The 21,352-nt window shown below is 39.7% G+C and overlaps 1 protein-coding gene across 1 annotated transcript in view; it reads left to right on the forward strand.

Moving 5' to 3' along the window:
* The first annotated feature begins 9,271 nt into the window (after positions 1 to 9,271).
* Positions 9,272 to 21,352, forward strand: part of fat3a (FAT atypical cadherin 3a) — a 189,749-nt gene continuing 177,668 nt past the window's right edge. The window contains exon 1 of the mRNA XM_061281270.1: positions 9,272 to 9,396. The gene's annotated coding sequence lies outside the window, so the exon portion shown is untranslated. The remainder of the gene's footprint in view (positions 9,397 to 21,352) is intronic.

The following is a 21,352-nucleotide window of genomic DNA, read 5'->3' on the forward strand; positions in this document are numbered from 1 at the left end:
GTTTTTTTGTTAAATAAAGAGCCGTTTACCAAACCCACGTCTTTCCTTGTACTTTGTTAACGCTCCAATATAGTTATATACTAGATCTGTGGAATAGCGACGAGGCTGATGTCAGGGCGCACGCGCGGCGTTGTTGACAAAGGGCGAGGAATTTGATCGATAGATTTAATGATTTTTGGTGCACAGATGGTTTGATAATATTATTGCTTATATAATAGTTATTTGATATCTATTTTGTGTTGGATTTTGTCGAATAAATTGCCCCCCAAAATGCGACTCCGGAGCGACTTATATATGGTTTTTTTCACGTTATTGTGCACGTTATTTATGGCTAATGCGACCTATATTCCCCGGCGACTTTTAGCCCGAAAATTACGGTAAGTGAATTTTATTGACTAGTAGGAAAATGTTGGCTATGAAGAGTGATGGCATTGGTGGCTTGCAAGACGAGCTGAGCAAGCCAACCCGCTTGTTTACCACAATTTGGATTATGTGCGGATAGCTCCCTGTTGCAGAGTTCTTCACATTAGAGATGAAATTGTCACTGAACTCTTTATAAATTGGTATAGTTCGTGCAAGGTAAACTTCACATGCGTCATTAGTGTTGAGATGGACCTAAAATCATCTTTGTAAAGAGGCTTAATCCTCTGAGCTCGAGAAGCTGCTGTACCATGGAGCAGAGCGGTCAAATAAGGTGAGTTTTTTTTAAACAGCATGAGTAAAGACATGGCTACAACAAAAACTCCCACTTGTATTCAAAGAGCTTATCATTTCACTACAAAACTGATGAACTTGTCCTTAATGTATGCCACTTAAGAATGTTCCAATGTTACTTAAACTACAACTATCTGCGATTGGTTGGCAACTACTTCAGGATGTGCCCGCCTACTGCCGGAAGACAGGTAGATGAATGCATTAAACTAATATATTTGCTTTCTAACAAGAGAAACACAATGAATACACACCTGGACAATTCCTTCCTCAGTCACGGCCAAATACGTTGATGCAAAATGCATATGTAATAATAGACATGGACTGGGCAGTATGTAAACAAGTATAATTTTACTCTGATTTCATGACATCCATAAATCAACTTTCTGTTAACATAGTGTGGCATGGGAAATTGCACACATCACACACTGATGTATTCACTCACGTCAAAGAGTGTGTGTTGACATGCACATACACGTGTAGGCATGGTGATGAATTTGAATCCTGGGGAGCGAGCGGCCATCATTCAAATACCCTTGTATTGTCCTTCATCTTCATTGTGAATGTGAGTCAGGGCTTGGCATTGCACCAGACTGGCTCATTACACGCAATGACAAGCAGGCTCTTGCATGCGGACACATACTACCTGCAGGCACAAAGCACACAAAGCAAGGCCAAATATACAGTACAAACAATAAGTGTCACCATGGACATTTGTGTTATTCGCATTATCTTTTACACATGTAGGTAGGATAGGTTAGATAAGAAAACCTGGTGTTAGGAAAGAGGTGAAGGGTCATTGTCACCTTTGCCTTCATGTATGCAGTGATGTTTGTCTGAGGACAAGTTATGAATTCCAAACAGCCAGTGTGTGTGAGCTGAAAGACGAGTAGAAGACTACAAATAGAATGAGAAATGATGACTGCTGTGTGAGAAGGAAAGTCAGTCAGCGTGCTTACTAGAGAGGAACCAGGAACTAACCAGATGGATATAAATGGGCATCAGAAGTTATAGACATCTTTGACTGCGGCACATTCATTACTGGCACATTAATTGTGTAAATAAATAGCAAATTAGACCAAACACCCGCACACTGCAGATCATTTTAAGATGTACTATTCAAGCATAGACCTCAATACATAGAGCCTTAACTACTATGGTCTCTTTGTTAAAGCCCCGATTTTAAAATGACACGTGGCTTGTATCATAGGTGCATATCTGATGTTTGTAATAATGCGATCCTTGTCCAAATCGAGTTATGAGTTATAATGCCTAATATGTATTTTTTTGTAATGAATTGAATTTTTTTTTTTTTTTTAATGTAATTCGGAAACTCCAAGCATTTGATTGCTGTAGTTATGTAGTTAGCCAGCTAAGCTAACGCCTCACACTGCTGAGCAGAGAGGTTGTTGAAGGACAGTTTTCCCCATTTTCTACACAATGTGCTCCAAACGCAGTCTTTTGTCGGATACGCTCTCTTGTTTGCGTCTTTAGGGGCTTCAAAACAAGTGAGCTAGGAATACCTTGGTATTAAGTTTTCTATTTATCCTTTATAGACATGTTTATTGGACACTAGTGAAAGAGCAAAAGGATAGTATAACGGACAAGGACACAATAAGGATATAGCATGTGAAATCTGGTCTTCTAGTGTATTGTTCACTTTCAGTTTTGTTCACATGGATAATAGATGAAACAGAAAATATATAGAAAAGAGATGTATAATGAATGGAGAGGAGTGAAGGGAGACCGGTGGATCATTCATTTTAAATTAAACCTGATCGAGCAGTCAAGATATAGATATATATAGATAAATGGACAATAATAAAAGGCTTGCAATATTTCAGTTGATTTGTAATCAATCCAGAATGTATGACATTTTTAGTTTTTTAATGGCATTACAGAAAATAAAGAACTTTATCACAATATTCTAATTTTCTGAGACAGTCCTGTACACATGTATACTGTTTTGTTAGAGCTCATCTATTGGTAGTTGATTGTGTCACCACAAAGCCTAACTGCATTAATGTTCGGTCTTTCATTAATTGGTGCACTCTGGCCTGCGCTGTAGGATGCAACCATTATCTTCTTTAAAGGTGGGGGGTTGGTTAGAGTCCCGGAGTCAATTCTAAACTTGTTATTAAAACATTCATTAACATGGAGACAATATAAGAAAAACATATAGTCTCATTTAGATCTCATTACAGATAGATTCATTGGGGAGCCACCATGTGAAATCTGTGCCCCAACTGGTCTGAACATTGTATTCTGATTAATTTTGCATTTGTGGAATATGAATTCAGCAGCAACATCTAATCCGTTTATCTAGGTATTCTTTTGCCACTAACTGTCGACTGAAAATGACAAAACCCCTGTGGTGGGTTTAAAAAGAGGTTATAGATTTGTTTGTTTTTTTGCTTAAATCTAATGCAATAAGAATCTGAATGTTATGTTTTGACTAGTGGGAGCACACAGAATATATTGTATGGACAAGTTTAATTTGACTTTAAGTTAGTGTTAGTTTGATCATTTTGCCTACTTGCACTGGTTTTATGACTTCATGGCTGGGCTGGTAGAGTTGCTGTCTGGCAATCAGGAATGGTTGTTTTAATTTGACACTCCTCCTGAGACTTGAAGTGTGTATTTTTGAAAAGTATAATCAAGTCCTAATTGCTCTGGATAGTGTGGGATCAGCGAATGAGTTCATTTGTTACTTTGTAGCCATTGCCAGCCATTGTAGCCACTGCCATCATCATCACTTTGTGAAAGAGAAAACAAACCATTAAAGGATCTGTATTAAGACCGCACATATACCCTGTTTCCCTGCCGTTGTTTTAATGTCTTTAATCTGGTTTGCTGATGTTGTAAAACTGACAAACTGACATACGTGTGACCCTAATGAGGACAAGAGATATGCAAAATGGATGGGCAAGATTTGCATAAAAATTAAATAACTCCTTTAGATAAATTAACATCTCCACCCAATACATAATCTTCCCTATCTAATCTATAAGAAAAACGTCTATTCTTGCCCCTGAGAAATATCTTGGATGCTGGTGCTTTGACTTAGGTTGATGGTTGATGTTTTTTTTTTTTTCATTAAAGAATCAGCTAAGATTAAACTATACGCACAAAACCACCCCCAAAACACATAAAATATAGACGTAGCAGTGGTGTCATCTAAAAACTACCCATAACTTCAGTAATGCCATATGCACTCAGAGGACACAATCACCTTTTGTTCCAGTAACAAAAGATCACCAACTCATATTCAATTATTCTTGGTCTTTGTCCATCTTTTTACATGCATTTCTTTATATCTCTTTCAGTGTATTCTCAGCCTTTTGATGATCTCTATCTATCTATCTATCTATCTATCTATCTATCTATCTATCTATCTATCTATCTATCTATCTATCTATCTATCTATCTATCTATCTATCTATCTATCTATCTATCTATCTATCTATCTATCTATCTATCTATCTATCTATCTATCTATCTATCTATCTATCTATCTATCTATCTATCTATCTATCTATCTATCTATCTATCTATCTATCTATCTATCTATCTATCTATCTATCTATCTATCTATCTATCTATCTATCTATCTATCTATCTATCTATCTATCTATCTATCTATCTATCTTGCAGCCAGAGTATTTGAAAGTTTTCCCAATCTTGTGATGCCTCTTGTTTTTGCTCAAGATTGCCACTGCCATTCTTTGAATTAAACATGAATATTAATAAATATCATACACATGCATACAGTTTCCTCCCACAGTCCACAAAACATGCACGTTCGGCCGATTGACCACTCCAAATTGTAAGCGCGAGTGTGAATGGATGTTTGTCTTTGTGTGCCCTGTGATTGGGTGGGGACCTGCTTACTGCCCAAAGTCAGCTGGTATAGACTGTGAAGATAATGATAAATGAATATGTATGCTATAACACGCACCCCTCCCCCCAAATCGATTTATAATGTAATTTGTTATTTTGGTGAAAAATCAGTCTTGTAGACCGAGCCTTGCATGTGCAACATTTTTACAGTATCTTGCTCTCAGTTCAATAAAAAGTGGATGCACAAATAAAATATTAATGATATGCAAATGATAAATGGTTGCCTTTCTTCTATCTACTTTTTCTCCCCATCATTGAGCTGACTTTGCTTTTCGTGTACCTTGTGCAACAGAATGCTTGATTGAACACCTTACATTCCAAATTTCAAAGATCCTGTCAGCACTGCTATAAATAGCACTTAGATGAAAAAGCATAGCTTGAGTGTATAGAGTCAGTGTTTTGACATTGCTCGTTCAATAGCTTGGAAAACAGCATATTATTGATTCTTGCTGTTCAAGATTTTGACAATTTGACAAAGTGAGTCTTTTCTGTTGAGGTCAGAGATTTCATTCAACAAAAAATAGTGCATTTGTTCTATCAGTAGATACAATCAAAGATATTCCACTCGTGTCAAATATTGCGTAAATTATCCAATACATTGCATTACATAAGCACAAAGTCAAAATAAGCAAAAACTCAAAGACGTAAAAATCTCGTAAGCTAGTTGCTAAATGGAACATATAGAAGATAGAATATATACTGCAAGAATGTAGGTCATACGTACTATTTGTGTAAAAGCAAATATTCATGCACAGCTATAGCTGATTTATTAGTGTGCAATCAAATCCATCTACCTGCCAGAGAATTTCAATGGTAATGTATCACATATACACACTATGTGTGTTTAGTAACTATGGAAACTGATAATGTCATTCATTAAAACTTTTGTTTTAGAAATTGGCCCAAATTGTGTTGAGAATTGTTTCGAGTTTAAATTTTTATGGTGAAATGGATGGATGGATGGATGGATGGATGGATGGATGGATGGATGGATGGATGGATGGATGGATGGATGGATGGATGGATGGATGGACGGACAGATGGACGGATGGACCGATGGACGGATGGATGGACAGATGGTGGACGGAGGGTAGACTGACGAACGGATGGATGAAGCTGTTTAAAGCCTCCAGCTGTTGTAGTATAAAAATACAAGATGATTTGTCCCATGTGTACAGGTACGTCTTCAGTCTGTACACTCTTCTCATACGAAACAGAAGTCATATCAGTCTTGGGGAAGTGACGTGTGCCGTAAAGCAGTCAGCACATTTGTAGTTTTTTGTGTGGCAGCGTTCCCGCCACCCCCCTCAATTTTATTTCATGCCAGTAAGAGCAATACAGATGCCATCAGGCCATGACAGCAGTGCCACTTTTAACTATTAGTAAGTCAATGTTTCATCAGAACAGTTTGAAAATATTTTATGAGAATTGAAAAGTTGCCTTGTCTTGCATTAACTCACGACAATTAAGCTATTAGTACGTAGTGCTGGATGCCTAGAGTTTACGTTAAATCAATGGTTCTTAACCTTGGTGGAGGTACCAAACCCCACCGGTTTCATATGCGCATTCACCGAACCCCTCTTTAGTTAAAAAATAAAAAACTGATTTCAAATTCAAGCCATAGATGTTTTTTACTGACGCACAAAATGAGCCGTGCATGAACATCACCTTGTTCAAAGAACAAAACCAACATAATGAATGAACTCACAACAAATTACATAACCGCAAATCAGTGTGACTTCTGCTGTTGCCTTTGCGAGATATGCGTCATCCCGAATTTACACAATAAATCAGGTGTGTTCGGACCTCCGCAGTGGAGCCTCTGCTGAACCCCTGAGACCGACTCACCGAACCCCTAGGGTTCGATCGAACCAAGGTCAAGAACCACTGCGTTAAATGTAAATGATTAAAATCTAAAATGTTATAAAATGTTGGAAGCGTCACCTCTGTGATAACTTCAAAATACTTTGTGTTACAACAGTAAGACAGAATTCTCATTTACATACGTCTCAGAAATGCTATGGATACAAGTTGCCCCATATCTAGGCGTAGCTGTGTTTAATTTTACTTTAGTACTTAGTGGTGAGGAGACATTTGCCACAGTCAAGCAATCCTAATTTGGCTCTGCACCTATGATAGCCACAGGGAGTATTGCCTTTACTTCATTAGTCAAGATCTGGCATCATCCATTTAAGAGACAATGTGCAGAATGTTTTGATCTTTCAATGTGCATTCATTTAAAAAACCTATTAAACTATTAAATAAATGAAAAAAAAATAGTTCTATCACATCAACGTTTATATAGTTTATTTAAATGCTAATTATATCAGTTGGGTCACGCTCTGCCATACAGGGCGCTAACATGTCTCGCTGCCATCTTTCTGCTACGGAAACCCGAAGGAGACAATCACCCGATCAAAAATTTTACTTTGTAACTTCAGGGAGTACTAGAAGTAGTTTCTGATGACATTTTGCTTCAACCTCTGCTACAGAAATTTGAGGTAGGGTTGCAAAGTGTGGTCTTTCTGAGGCACCGTAGTGCGCGATGCTTCAAATGCACCCGTTTCGATCTTAGGTAATGTATGCATTATAATAGTTCACCACTAGATGGCAACACACTGTCTCTAAGAAATTAGGAAAATGTTGCAAATGTTGACATGATTCTCATTCATTGCATGGACAAGAACGTTTAAACATTTGACTGGGACTGTATGTATTTAAAAAAAAAAAAAATATTCATGCGTCCTACTCTGCCTGTATAAAAATTTCAGTGGTGACGATTTCAGATGTTGTTTTATCTAGTCTCTTGGTTTAAACGGGTATCATATAAACTCACTAATCATCAATAATGTGATTTACAGTAATTGGTTAAAGAGTGAATTACAAAACGAATGTCGCACTAAATGAAATGGATCCAAAAGTATGAAAAGCAAGCGTCAGTGGACTGAGACAGAATTTATTTGTATTTTATTTTAGGGAGGGGGGTTGATGGCCACAGTGAACACACAACCAGCTCTGTTGAACATTACATGGAAATAAAAGACAGCTTTCTGCACCATTTGCTGAAAATAATGATTGTGGAGACTAAATCAGATTCAAAGGTCACTTCCCTTTTCCATGTTGTTATACAGCAGCGCTATTTAGAGATCAAAATTACATTAATAAATCCTCATTGGAAAAGGTTGGCTGGGATGATGATCATGAAAAATAAAGTGTGCCAAGTATGTGCTGTCCTTTTTGTTAAAGTGATTGAAGGGTACAATAAAACGATTGCAGGGGGATAACTCCTGCATTGGATGGAGTCCTTGACAACATTGTCTTGTGAGTTCAGATTTATGGGATTTATCGGTAAGACCTGCAGATGGCAAGGTCTGTCAATAAGTTGAACCCACTGAACACAGCAGCCTCTTCTCAATGGCTTCCCCATGTCTTTTGATGACAGTTTCTTGGAATAAGGATTTTGCAAGGCAAATGTTGTGTCACCTTGGATTTACAAGATAACAGAATCATGCTGCTGCCATCCATGTATACCATGTGACAGAGAATATTTTGTAAACCCAGTATTAGGAAGATAGGATCAAATAGCTGTTTACATTTTTGAGCCATCTGAACAAAGCACCGATAGAAATTGTATCTCCTATTTTCACATTCTAAATTCAAGTTCTGGAATTGTAGACTAATTAAGACTTATTGATTTGACACTGCCCCCAATAAAAGACCGGTTTCAGACTGTTAATTTTCAAATTGATTTCTTCTTTTGGGCACAGTCAATTAACTACTTAATTTTTACACATTTAATTCCATTACGAGGCTTCAGAGTTGATTTGTTAAAAAATGGATAAACCGCCTGCCTCGACTCCATGGGTTTGTGTGTGTGTGTGTTAAAGTTAAAGTCCCAATGATCGTCACACACACACCTGGGTGTGGTGAAATTTGTCCTCTGCATTTAACCCATCCCCGTGTGATTTTAATCCATCCCCTGGGGGAGAGGGGAGCAGTGAGCAGCAGCGGTGCCGCGCTCGGGAATCAGTTGGTCATCTAACCCCCCAATTCCAACCCTTAATGCTGAGTGCCAAGCAGGGAGGCAATGGGTCCCATTTTTATAGTCTTTGGTATGACCCCGCTGGGGTGTGTGTGCGTGCGTGTGTGTTGTCTGTGTTCCACAAAATGGAACAAGACTTTTTTTGCATAGAGAATATCAAAACTGCCCTGAATTTCACATATTTTTTGACATCTATTGCATCCATGAAATCACAGGTAGGTAAATAGCCCCAATTTATCAACTTTGCACATGTGCTTGTATTTATTTCATCACCAAAATCTGAATTTGTTAAAAAATGCTATTGGTAAAACATGGTGGAACATTAAATTATGTAAAATGTGTACGAGAAATGTATTTCTTGCGAACATCCAAACGTTTACGTTTCTGCATACTTTATAGGTTAACATTAATGTTTGTTTAAAAATCAACCTTGTTGCAATGGCCAATTTTTTAGGTGTACAACAGACCAAATTAAGTGAAATAATTCGTTTTTACACGACGGGAATTACGGAATTGAAAAAATTTGAATACAATCTGTTGGTTCTCCTGCAGGCTGTGCTGTGCCCGCGCACTTCTGCGCGCGACACGGCTCCGTCATGAGCGCGCTGAAGCAGCAGAGGAGAACGCTCACAGCGGGAGAAGCCACTCGGTGAGCAGTTGCTGTGCATTACAGTTACACCGGTGTGGATGGTAATCATAAGTACGACGAAGTTATTCCCTGGGATATTCCGCTGCATATATAGGTAAGTCCCCCCCTGTATATCTTAGATGATGTATGCGAAGTTCGGAACATGCACGTAAACGTGCGGTGAGGATGAATGAGGAGCAACGCGGATTTCTGCAACCAGTTATGCGTTTTACAGTATTAAATGAATACCTATCATGTGCTGGATACGAAAAATGACCAAGAGCATGATGCACCTCAATACTGTAAATGAAGTCCTGCAGCAGTGTGTGTCCTGAATAAAAGGGTGGTGGAGGAAGGAAGAGCGGATGAGAGGTGATTGCTGATGATTGGTGAGCTAAGCATGGAGCTTCAGTCTCAGTCGCGTGGGACTGTCCGGGCTCAGATAGCGTCTCCGTGTTTTTTTGTTTTCATATTACTACTAATCTAAGCCCTGTGGAATGTTAAGAACTATAGCCACACGTGTAGGAGCGCTCAGCTTGAGAGTATGCCACAGAAGCAGGTGTATGTTGAATACGCGAGTACAAACCGTCAGCGACTTGAATATCAATGGTTTTGGTTGCATTTGCTTGAAAAAATCATGAAGTACAAACGTATACTGTGTCCTTGATATTAATTAGTTTCCATACTCAACCTTCAGATATAGAGAGAACTCATAGTGATCATTGTGATTCCTGCAGGATTGTATATAGCTGCAGAAAAGCATATGGAAGCAACAACTGGGGCTGGTCTAAAATGTCCCATGGATCTCCATCATGAAGGTTACCACCAGTCATTATAGGGCTGCTTTGGCGGGGTTGAGAATATTTACAGTCGAGTTTCTGCAAAAGCCATCAGGATGCATGAGACCAATTTCTGATGTGACCAAAGTGGTTATTTAGTTTACAGCCTGGCTTCTCTGATTACAACATACATCGCACGCACACGCAAGCGAGCGTGCACACACACTCGCACACAATAACACACGCACACACATACCTGTGTACACACATCTGCTGCTTTGTGTATTAAGCGGCATCTTCTCACCTTTCAGCTGGCAGGGAGCAAAAAACTGCACAGCTGTATTGCTGCCTGGTGGGCCTGTGTTTACAGCTCCTCCTCATTTCGCACCCTATCACCTCCTCCTCTTCCACCCTCTCACCTCATCGTTGCACCTCCTTTATCACACTGCTCTTGCTTTCAACAGTTTTGCATAGTCTGGGTTGTAGATCAGCCCGGCTCACTGTAGACTTGTGTCCTTGCAGTAGCCTACATAATATTTCTAGCACGTAACCAAAACAGAGCCTGCAGGTGTTTATCATTCTGTCGGATTAATTTTTAACCACATTTGGTCTTCTTGGAAGATTTAGTTTATTGCTGTTTGACATATGGAGAAATGAGCACAGAAGTGATCGTCCCAAAATAATGCACCATTATATTTGGTTTAAAAATTTATAGATCACCTGGACTGGTTTTAATAGAATACAGTTTATCTCTTTATTGAGCAGAAATCCTTACATTTTGTTCTGTAGAGTGTGTGGACAGTGACGCCTCAAGTGTGGCATCAAGTTTTTTTACCATTGATTATCAAAATTAATTATCAATGAAGTTGATGGTGGTTAGCTGTTGACTAATTGTTTCATCTCCTCCAAATTTAGACAATGTAGTGGAGCAAGAGGTCGCGCAGAACCTTTTTAGTTGTTTTTGACTGGTCATATTCCTTAGTTCTGGGCGAAGAACCCATCCAGGCATACATTTCTGACTGATCTTGTTCGGGCATTAGAGAGAACCTAGAGTCTATCCCACCAAGACAAAACTGTTCACCCTGAAAACTGCTGGGCAAAACAACCCAGGAAGTTGGGTCAAATTGAGCACACTGCATGGGTCGGTCCAATTTTTAACCCAAACTGGGTTGTTTTTACCACAGCATTTTTAAGGGTATATAGTTTGTGCTCGCTTGCATTAGACGTTAATATGAATGAAATTCCACCTATTTAAATAACGCTGCATATGGAAAATATTTATCCATCCATCCATTTTCTGTACTGCTTTGTCCCCACGGGGGGTCGCGGGCGTGCTGGAGCCTATCCCAGCCGTCATCAGGCATTAGGCGGGGGACACCCTGAACCGGTTGCCAGCCAATTGCAGGCCACCCCCTAACCCTAACCTTAACCCTAACAACCATCTGTACTCGCACTCACACCTACGGGCAATTTGGAGCGCTCAATCAGCCTACCATGCATATTTTTGGGATGTGGGAGAAAACCAGAGTGCCCGGAGAAAATCCTTGCAGGTGCCGGGAGAACATGCAAACTCCACACAGGGAGGGCCGGAGGTGGAATCGAACCCGCACCCTCTGAACTGTGAGGCGGACATGTTAACCAGTGCATTACTGTGCTGCCCTAGGAAAATATTTAAATTTGAAAAATATCCAAGATCTACGGTACAGATGATGGATGGATGGATGGATGGATGGATGGATGGATGGATGGATGGATGGATGGATATACTATATAGAACATTTTCAGAGATCACCAACGTAGCACTAGCCCGTAGCATTGTTCTAAAAGTAGCTCGTCTGTGATAGAACATTGTGATTTTCTTGGAACGATGTAAAAATAAACATTTAAAAATGCAAACTCTTGCAGAGTTGTATGAACAAAGAGAGTGCATATATTTCTCTGTTTTCTAATTATTGTGAGGCATCGGTAACATGACGACCAGTGTCTGAAAATGCGTATTGTAGCACATAATGTTGTTAAAAGTAATTTGAACTGATTAATTTCAGATGCCTACCAAATCTATAGCCCTCAGCAGTAATCAGTACATAAGAAGTAGGTCTTCTTAAAAAGCTTGGTGACCCCTGTTCCAGACATTCCAAAAATATTATACCGTTTTTTTCCATGTATAGTGCGCCCCCATGTATAGTACGCACCCCTAACAATGGCATGCTGATGCTGGAAAAAAGCTTGTACCCATGTATAATACGCACCCAATTTTTATGAATTCTTTTAAATTTATTTTTTTTTTTTTTTTTTTTTTTTTTAAGTCCCAAAGATCGTCACACACGCAGGGAGGCAATGGGTCCCATTTTTAAAGTCTTTGGTATGGTCTTAACTAGGCTGGATGTCATTTTTTTTGTTGGCGTTGATTTCTCCGACTGCCCCTAAACGCACCACCGCGCTCCGTGCGCACACGGCGGCTCTGTATGGGAGAGACGTTGAAGAGGAATAAAAACACCCTTGGAAACCAAAACTTGCCCCTCGTCGTGACTCGGAGCCGCAACAAATGTTTCGGATTTGTGTAGGGTACATTGTGAGACAGCAAACGAGCAGGTGATCGAGCAAGCCTTGTCTGATACGAGAGCATTGCGGTCGTATGGAGCGTGTTTGAAATGAACAGCAGAGACGAAAGGAACAAGGCAAAGTGTTGTGAAATAAAATATTACCTGTAATACGCATTTTGTTATTTGCTGATTGAAACTGCTAATTAAACTGTGAATTGAAACTAATAGGTGGAGAACTGAACTCTCGCTCTTTATATAGCTGACGTGTCTTGCGCAACCGTTCTGCGCATCTGTAATGGCGGCCTCCGTATGACGTCCGGTCCGCGATGGAGATTAAAAAACAAACAATATTTGACAATAACACACCATCGAGGATTGCACCATCGCATCAAACGATGTGTCGTCAATTATGAATTTTACTAAGTGTGTTGGGCAGGATGGCTGAATGCGATGCGCGATTGACAACAAACAAGAAGAAAGGTGAGTTTTATTTCGGGGGAGATTTGTCATGTCTCGTCCCCAGTTTTGCTATGTGTCTAGGTTGCCATAGTTTCTGTTCGTGTCACCCCGCTCTTCCTGTGTCACCTCAATCGATGTAACGTGTTTTGTATTTAAGTCCTGTCTGCCCCTCGCTCACCGTTGGATCATTGCATGTGTTACTGTCATTCTGTTCCTGTCTTTGGTAATGTCACCCTGTCTTTTTGTTCCACGACTTTGTCGGTCAGTCCTGCTGTTGGTTTTGTTGTACCATGACTTTATTTAAAAAAAAAAAAAAAAAAATAAAAAAAAAAAATTAAAAAAAAAAAATTAAAAAAAAAAAAAAAAAAATTTTTTTTCTTTGTACCCATGTATAATACGCACCCCAGATTTTAGGACAATAAATTAGTAAAATAATGCGCACTATACACGGAAAAAAACGGTAATACAATATATATGTACAATATATAATGTTGTCTATAATGTTGCTCATTTTGTCATTTTATTGAAGTGAAAGCAGCTCAAGTGTTTAGTAGGCATGCCTCACAATTCTGAGGTTTGTAACTCTGCTCCAGCCTTTATGTATGTTGTAGGCATGTCTTCCTTGTACTTTCCGAACTTTCTGGTATCCGGGTCTCTGGGTTTCCCCTGCATTCCAGTAACATGCTTGTTCGGTTGATTAAAGAAGTTTAATTGACCAGAGTTTGAATACGAGTGTGCCCTGTGAATAATACAAATGGTAAGTCTGAAAAGCACATTTCACTCAATACTATCCTTACTTGCTTTGCCATGGATTCACCCAAAAAAAAAAAAAAAATGTTTTCTATGTTTGTATGAGTTTGGTGAAACAAAGTACAGATCGTGGGATCATTGCAAATTATCTGTAGTCAAATAACACAATGTTAAAAATAAAAGGAGCAACAGACATTTTATTTGACAACAAATTTATTAAATCAGGTATAAGTACATTTATATGTGATTTTGCATTGTCTTATTGCCGTCGGTGGGTAAGTGTGCCAAAGGCTCCAATGTGCTCGTTGTGAGTGCAGACTTGACTATTGAATTTGCTTAAAGACATTTCTTGAAAAATATCATTTTAGAAAGCTGTTTGGCAGCAATTTTAATGAGGTAAAGCCAGCATATTTTTCCTTCATCGTGGTTGGAGCATCTGAGCCAGATGTCTTATCAACTAGGCATTCGACAGCCATTACTGAATACACAAAATTAATCCATTTTACTTCACACTGTATTTGCACGACATAATCAAATATTTTTTCACGAGATTATATTTTGCTGTTACAAATTTAATAATGATCAGTTTTGATTGACACTATCAGCTAGGACTATAAATTAACATTCCATTCCATTCCATTACTGACAACAAATTGTCGAAACTGTTTGAAGTAATAAACTCATCTGTCACCTTTACCAATGCAGCTAATTTGGTAAGTATGGCTCTTCTACCCGTGACTCTGAACTGGTTTAGCAGAAAAGAAATGCTAGCTGGATGAGCATCTCTACGGCAGTACAAGCGGCAGGTTAAATTGACTTTATTTTGTTGGCTTCATTAACAACATTGCATTGCTCTTCAGGTGTTTTATGTATATAATATATCATATGTATTATATAATATAGTGTATCGTGACTGTTAAAATAATATCTCTTTTACAAATTTGCTAATTTATTCCCTGTGTGCAATGTGCATTCAAGTAGTCTGTTTGTTTTGTTGAGCTCTATGTGCATAAACCAAGGCCTGACCGAAATATATTCTTTTGATAGTTTTGAGTAATTAGGTTTTAGTAGTTGAATAGATCCAGTTTTGAAATCACTGAAAATGTGTTTTATTACCGTAATTTTCGGACTATAAATCGCACCGGAGTATAAGTCGCACCAGCCATAAAATGCGCAAAAAAGTGAAAAGAAACATATATATGGATATAAGTCGCTCCTGAGTATAAGTCGCCCCCCCCCACCCAAACTATGAAAAAAAACCGCGACTTATAGTCCGAAAATTACGGTAATCATGATTTCAGCCATTTTCAAAACAATCACGATTGTTTTTCTATAATCGCCCAGCCCTAGAATAGCGTAATCTGAATACATGACCAAGGAGGCAAATACTTGTCAGCACGTGTATTGCCGAGATGTACGTATGTCATTTCCTTCTGGCAAACAGCTTGGATTTATTGAATCTTGTGTCGTAATGATGACTGCAGATGTACACTACATGCAGATTTTTAAGAGGGGTGATGTGCGTCTCCTGCTGCAGTGGCTGACCTCTCTGCCAAGCATACTGACCTCCACATGAAGGAGGAGGAGGAAAGGGAGGCCATCCCCCTGTTCGTTTTGTTCTCATTCTCCCTGAGCGCCTCGCTCCACAGGCTGCCTGCTTGGAAATGGCATTACTGCAACCCCTCCCCTCCGTGCTCCTCCACCCTCCCCCACATTTCTCCTTCATCTCCGGGGTCCCGAGGGCTTTGTGAGCGTCTGTTCGTGCCAAATGCCAGCACTCCGAAAGCCCCCCTCCCTCGCTCTGACTGTGTAAGAGAGAGAGTGAGTTGGGGGATTTCTTTGGTTCCCCTCTCCATACAAGCTGGGGGTGCCTGTTCTGTGCTCCTTCGTGTCGGAGCGGTTGGATAGTGTGAGTAAGTGTGTGTTTGTGTGCAAGGACCCACTATTGTTCTCAGCAACTGCTGGAATGCTGTTGAATAGTGGTCGTGGCAGTACAGCGGCATTGTCTGTCTTTGTCATTTTTTCTATGTGTATGGACTATTTTGGCCTCTTTTGTGAGACTGTCTTGCCTCACAATGAGCCTGCTTCTCTGCCCTAAACACTGTCTGGTCTGCTGTACATAAGGTTGTGAACTAAAGCAATATGCTGCATCAGTTTTGCCATCAACGACTAACATCAATATTCATTTAGAGTAATTAGCAGTAGTTAAATGTCTAAAATATGCTGATAGCATTTGCAGCTGCAGTTCAAATATGTTAAAAGTAGGGCTGAACGGATTCATTATAATACAATTTTAACTCTGCCCGAAATTTGCAAATTAACTTGATTAGTTTTTCAATATCAAATTAGAATAAGAGAAATCAGAGTCGTCTTTATTGGCCAAGTAAGAAGACCCAAGGAATTTGTCTCTGGTAGTTTGAGTCACACTAGCATTATAGCAACAAGCAACAAAGAAACGTTTATACACAAATAAGTACAGAGAGTCATTAAACAATGTAGGGATATCATTAGTGCTGTAGTACAAAACAGTGACAGCTGTGCAAATGATGCGGAGAGTCTTCAAGCAAAATAAAGTGAACAAGCGTGCAGTAATTAGGATATAAAGATGATCATGCAAATGATGCAGAGTCCTTGAATCCGTTTTGTCCAGGGGGGTAAAATAATGATCAGCAACAGTTTAACAAATATGTAGAGTCAATCCTACAATGATGGATGCGGTAAACCTTGCTTCATGCTTGACACGTGAAGGCTCTGCTCAAAAACAAGACAAGCGGAATCTGTTGTGTATTTTGCACTATTTTCTATTCTGTGTGGCTTGCAACTGCAGTTAGCCAATATCCTCCCATAGTGTAGGGGGCAGTGAAAAGAATGTTTGGCATTCGAACCACACTACACTGTGAATACTACTACATTTTATAACGTGGCAATACTCACAGGTTAATCAATGATGACACACTGTTTAATGAATCATAACTGTTTGATTGATAACACACTCACATCTTTCAGAAGGTGTATTCTTTGTTCTTCCTGGAACCACTCTACCCTAAGGCATCCTTTTTTGCTTTTTAGGAAGCAATCTCTTAAGTTGTTCCAACTTTTTTAATCGCCTCCTTGTCTATTCCAAGTAATGTCCCAGCAACTCGCTTTTCAATTGTGCAAATGTTTGAACTGTAGCTACAATCGTCGGGCAGGATTAGCTCGTCCGCTATGTTTTCTGTGTGGTCGTGTCCGCATGAATATACAAATCTCAGAAAGTATGCGAGTCTGCTGGTTTTAGTGCACACAGATCAATAGTGCCTAACTGAGGGAAGGAGATGGAAAAGGTGGCGACCAGGATGTGAAGGGTCAGAGAGAATTTTGTCTTAGTTCTTGTGGTCTGCAAGTCATCATAGCAGGCAGGAGGGAGCCAATGATCGTTTCGGCAGTATGTCTCCCTGATTTATTGTGACATTCAATAAATATTTAAATGGTGCACCGGTCTATGCAAATAGCCTGTGAAATCTGGTATTGTTTTACATAGTTGAAGGTTTTTAAAAAATATAGCACGATAATCACTTTCCATGTCAATAGTGACGCAGGCCGTAGGTAGTCTATGACTAATTTAATTGAGCTTTTAGGAAAAATACTAGGAACTATAACTAATGCTTTTTTCCAATTCGTTTGCTCAGCACTGATTATTATAGATTTCAAAAAGGCACTGTGGTCTAGAACTTTTGGACACTTCAGGACACAACACATTCTGTTGTGCCACGCCATTGTGACAAACAGTGAGCTGCAGAACTGTGTTAAAAAAAGCCTCAATGATAAAAGGTTAACTCAGGGTGAGACTGATTTGATCTGACAAAGAGATGCTGACAATGAAACTCATAGAAGCTCTTTGTGTGTTGCTAGTTCCAGATTTGATTGTTGGAATCTACAGTATTAGTGTAACCTACGCTACAAGACTGTTCAAGCTGGTGGCAGTGATATGATATTGTGAAAGATGTTTTGTTTGTTCACTCTGACCAGCAGTACCATGTGGATCCCGGGACTTAAATACAAACATAATTTATGGCTTGCTGAACCTTCTCTGTCACGAGATATGAGTTCAGCAGAACAACCATTTGATGTGGTAGAATTAGCAGAGTGACAATGGCATTTCCATCACATATGATGTGATGCAATTACTGTGTGTAGAAATGGACCTCCATAAAAAAGGAATTTGTGTGATTTGTTTGTCATTTTCCTCTGTGAGCATTAACGGGCGGAGACTCCTGCATCATACATTCGGGCACTTTCAATGAGCTGGGGTTGTAGGTGCAGCAGTAGCCGATGGGAGACGAGACGGGATTATTTTAATTGCTTCCTTCATCGTCTCGGTTTCCAAGGATTGTCTTTCCAGTGAAATCTAGAATGCGCTTGCTGTTTTTTGCCTGACTTCTAATAACAGTAAGTACAGTACACCTGCGATTTCTGTTATTTATGTTTTTCATTTCTTGTGTAGGTTTTACTTTTTATTAGTTTCCGCTGTGGCTCTTTCAAGTGTCAAAGACCTTTTTATTGTTTATTAATTACAATGTGAGTTATTTATGCATCACAACACTTTTCCCCTTATTGTTTTCAATTTAGTTATTTGAATTATTTTATTTTCATGTCGGTTCTTAGAGGCTACTTTGGGAGCAGTCAAATCAAATAGACTCCCTTATTACAAAAACTTGAGTCTTTGAGAACTAAGAAATGGGAGCCCAATGCATAATTTTCCGTCTATATACAGCTGTTTTAACATGTATGTAATATGTAATGTGCTGCAATCAGCAGTCCGATGTGGATTCACTGTACTCTGTGCATTTGATTACTCAAGGCTGTTATCTAAATTTGTTGCAGTGTCCACAGCAACCTAATGTATCCAGTAACACTTTGTCACACTGGCATTTACTGTACTTGACCATAAACCAATTTAGGAAATGAAGGTGTGATTGTTATCAGACTCAAATTAATTATACATGCAGTATGCCGTTAAAGAGGACCATTAAGGACCATTATCTCTTATCAGCACACATAATTTCATCAAGCCTCTTTATGGTTGATCACGTACACCACCAATCATTTTCTATGTTTTAGGCAACACAAAGACAGGTGTCCCATTTTAATTTCCACATGCTTGCAAAAATAGATTAATCTGTTGCCAGTGCGCAGAAATCATAATTTCACCATCCCCCATTTCTAACTGCTGGAAAAGGTCATTACTGGTGACAAATTGCACTTCAGCTAATATTAATGGAGAATAATTATTTAAAATCCCATATTTGGAGACGGTACAGAACTCGCCTTCTCGCCATAATTATCGATGAACTCAGAGCTGTCACCAAGAACAGGCCTACAAGTTGTTTGTGCCCCCCTACCTTGAGGCTTGAGTCTCAGAAAAATATATTTTTAATCACAATAAATGTGTATTTTAGTATTGTTGAAAAGGCTACAAAGTCAAAGAGTATGGGTAACCTAGTATTATGGTTAGTAATTTGCATACTTTGCATCCCGGAGGTGCCGAGGACTAAGCGGAACCTTAGATGGGATCGGGCCTTTTCTGTTGCTGATCCTTCCCTCTGAAATGACATCCCCTTAAATGTCAGGCAAGCCCCTTCTCTTTCCATTTTTAAAACTCGTTTGAAGATCCATTATTCTTTGCTTTTTGACTGACTTTCAACTGTTATTCTGCTTCTGGCCATTCCCTTTTGTGCCAAATTGTGCAGCGTTTTTGATGTCTCCACATTACATCGCAGTGATTGTTAAGTTGGTGTGACGTCGCAGTCAGGAAGTGGTACCAATTCACTGCCACCACAAGAGCATAAACTGGAAGTTGTGCTTAAATGTAGCTAGCTTAACCATGCTTTGTTGAATCTAATGTGCAACAGCCCATCATGTCGCAAAGTTAGTTTAAAGCGTGTATGTGTGTTTGCACTGTAGCATATGAGCTATGCATACACACACCAATGCAGTTGTTTATTGGGTAATTACAACCCCCCCCCCCATGCATTTAATTTCCCACCCTAGACTGGTAACAAGTCTGGCATCAATCCCGCATTAGCTTTCCCAACTAACTTTGTATGTAGAACAGAAGGTATGATTTGGGACTTGTGAGCTCATTGTGCTTGTGCACACAAAGTGGTTGCAGTGAAGGGCTCATACAACTAGTAAACTAGTAGTCTAATTGGGCTTAAAATCATGCCTCAAGGCATGAATGGACAAAACATGAGTAGGTGGTGGCAACATCAGCTTGTACATCGTGAAGAGTATTGGAGGTTCTGTAGTCCACGTCATTTTTTAGTTGCTGTCATCCTTGCATCTGATAGGTGTCATTAGTTTCAATTTATTTCATTGGAACAACCTTTTAATTCCTTTGTGGTAATATTCATCATCTAATCAGAATGTACAGTGTTTAAGTGTCGAGTGTGTTGCAATGTTCACACAGATAGATATCCGTTCTTACTGCTGCTATGTATTATTGGCACCACATGATACCAGAGCAGATGGGTACTTATAGTGGGTGGATGTTGGCAAATCAGTCACTTGCTTGTAGAACTGTACATCACAGTAATTAATTTGAGACTTAGCCATCTGAATGACACAGAGGCGTAGCCAGAAATTTTTCCAGTAGGGGCGCACGCCCACAGGAAAAAAAATCTAACATCACCCACGGCGTTCGCTGATCGCTAAAACAACATCCGGGTCCGGGAGGCAAATGGTGAATGGATAACATCGCGCACATAGAATAGCGCAAGCACATTCGCGCAAGACCGAAAGAAAAAAACGGCATGAAAACGAAGAATCGAAAAAGCTCGATTTTTTTCAACCGGGGCGCAGGGAGTCCTAACCGGGGCGCCACCCCGGCTCGGCTACGCCTCTGGAATGACAGATCATAGCTCTCTCACATCCATCCTACCGTCCATCCTCTCGTCTATCCAGCCATCCGTTCATCTGTCGGTCGATCATCCATCCATCCATCCATCCATCCATCCATCCATCCATCCATCCATCCATCCATCCGTCCAACCGTCCGTTCGTCTGTCCGCCTGCTCATCAGTCCGTCCAACTATCCCTCCGTCCGTTCACCTGCCCATCCATCCGTCCGTCCGTCCGTCCGTCCGTCCGTCCGTCCATCCATCCATCCATCCATCCATCCATCCATCCATCCATCCATCCATCCATCCATCCATCCATCCATCCATCCATCCATCCATCCATCCGTATGTCCGTCCATCCATCCATCGAACCATCCATCCACCCGCCCATCCTCGTGACAGCATAGAGAGGCATTGAAAAATTAAAATAAAAAAATATTTTGAAAAGTCTGCCTCTGCTTTGCAGATTTCACTTATTGCGGGCATTGTAACCCCTGTGATAATCAAAGGAATACTGTACCGGTATGTAAATGAATGAACAAATAAATAAATAAATGAATGAATGCATAAATAAAGAAATGAACGAGTGAGCGAACGATAACTAACTCACTAACTAATAGGGGTGTAAATCGCGGGTTTTGTCACGATACGATATAATATCG

Source organism: Syngnathus typhle, linkage group LG6 (assembly GCF_033458585.1).
Source record: "Syngnathus typhle isolate RoL2023-S1 ecotype Sweden linkage group LG6, RoL_Styp_1.0, whole genome shotgun sequence".
Lineage (NCBI taxonomy): Eukaryota > Metazoa > Chordata > Actinopteri > Syngnathiformes > Syngnathidae > Syngnathus > Syngnathus typhle.